The sequence below is a fragment of the Rhagoletis pomonella genome, unplaced genomic scaffold, assembly GCF_013731165.1.
Source record: "Rhagoletis pomonella isolate Grant_MI unplaced genomic scaffold, Rhpom_1.0 Rhpom_scaffold_00003, whole genome shotgun sequence".
NCBI classification, from domain to species: domain Eukaryota; kingdom Metazoa; phylum Arthropoda; class Insecta; order Diptera; family Tephritidae; genus Rhagoletis; species Rhagoletis pomonella.
This window is the reverse complement of record NW_023458557.1, coordinates 17,144,531-17,146,782: the sequence shown is the minus strand read 5'-3', so window position 1 is coordinate 17,146,782 and position 2,252 is coordinate 17,144,531.

Here is a 2,252-nt window from a genome sequence, read left to right as displayed (position 1 = left end):
TTACTATAGTAAATTAGGCTTCAATAAAGTGCTTCCATTATAACGTTCAAATTATTTCTTTAAATTCCAGGGCAAGTTCGCTCTTTAATTTTTTTAGTTATTCAGGACCTTCAGTCCTTAACTTGTATGTACTTAAATTATTATGAAAGTATTATTTCTCGTTTCTAAACAACAACTTAAGTAATGCTGCTATACGAAACAAAATTATTAGTGGCAAATCAAAAATTTCAAAAGTTATTGGGAAAAGTAAAGTGTGAAAAAAGTTAAAGTAAAGTAAAGTAACTGTGTGTCTTTATTTAATATGTTTCTTATTAATAAAGTTTTAAACACCAATTCGAATTTCTTATTATGTATTAACTGGTAAGTTTCATTAAATTCTATATTATAGACATCACTACAATAGTTAAGAACTTTTGCCTATTTAATACAGAAACTAAAGAATTTTGGCTCAGAGGTATTTTTTCTCGTACAAACTATGTACGCCAATTTTTTATATGGAATACCTATGTATATCTGTACCGTTCAATCGACTTTAGAAGGTTTGACTTTGAATTAGAAAATAACCAGTTTCTCTTGAAAATGTTTATATTTTTATTAAGTTTCCATTAAAAGGGTATCTTGAACTATATCTATGGCTAGTTAAACGTTAAAAAGTTGTTTGGGATCCCATGAAATGTTGCTTTAAAGGGAAAAGGGCCTATACCGGCTTAGGCTACTTTAATTGAACGGCACAGATATGCAAATAAAAAAATTCGTTTCGCTATTTATAAGAAAAAATATCAGAAAAAAGTCGTTTGTTTGTTATCAAAAAAAAAAGATTAAAAAAAATCTATTTTCGTTGATCATCAAAAAAAATATGTCATTGTAGTTAAACTATCGAATGTGCAAAACTGCTTTTTGATTTAGATTCATTGCGCATGCGTTTAGAATGATACGATACGTGAGTTGGCAAATCGTCAAATTTTTAGTCTTCTTAAAAGCAGAGGATGCTGGCTTTAACAAAGTGTCGAATCCCACACTTTTGTCTAATGACACAATTTTTTAGAACAGTTTCTTTGCTTTCCTGAATTTCCACATTTGATAGTTTGACATGGTAGCGACGAGATGTACGAGCATTTTTTTCTTAAGAGCTGCATACTGATTTAAGAAACTTTTTATAGAAGCAAATAAAAAATTTGAACGGAATCGTAATCATGAGATTTTTGATGCTGTTTTTTTTAACTTTTTTCAAAGATTGATTTACGAAAAGATAGATATTTTTGGGCAGATTTTTTAAGCTTAATCTGTTTTGTCATCTGAGGGGACTTTTTTCAAAAAGTTCTTTAAGAAACTATTTTTATTCATAAAAAACTCAATTTTTGGAGGTATTTTCAAATCGGTCCAGCTCACTTAAATCTTAACATTTTTCCGAAATATTTTGGTGGACGTCTTAAAATATAATAAGTTTTGTAATCCTGGCGGAAAAACCGCAACGTTTTTTGGTGATGCAGTCTAATGTACATACATACGCAGCCATATAACTTAATTTCAAGAGAAACGAATTTTCATTGATAACTTTTTTTTTGATAACACTGTGCGACAGCTCAAATCGGTATTGAGTAAAATCAAATGCAAGTGATAGTTTTGGAATTTCATTGAGTTTTTTTAAATAAATACTAAAATTAGAGGTGTATGTATATTTAAAAAAAATAAGTCGCAACCCAATTTGGCACAGGGCGAAGACGACGTCGTTATGACGTCGTCGCGACGTCGCTCTGGCGAAGTCGTTTTGGTGAACTCGAAACGAAGTCGTTTTTTAACACCCTTTTATTAGCTTCACCTGTATGTTTGTATGTATGTATGTTTGTAACCGACTCCTTTGGACTCGATTTTGACCCACTTTAGACGGACAGATTTAATTCAAACTTTGTACACTTATCAAGAATCAGCGACAATATAATAATTTCATAAATTTATCTCATTGTCCTGATTTGGATCGCCAGGATTAAAAAATTTCCTCACACAGCCTCTGTGTGAGAGCAAGTGAGACAACTACGCTGTCTGCGCAGGCGTACCGTCTACTTACTTTCCGACTCGAGTACTCGGCTTATTAGTGTTAATACATTCTATCCCTATCAGTTGCACAGTTGGCCAAGCGGGCTAAGGCGCAAGTCGTAGGCGCGAGACAACGAACTTACCAGACATGATTTCAAATCCCGTCTGTGGCTGAAAATAAATGATGTAACAATATCTTCCACTGCTTGACCGCGGTA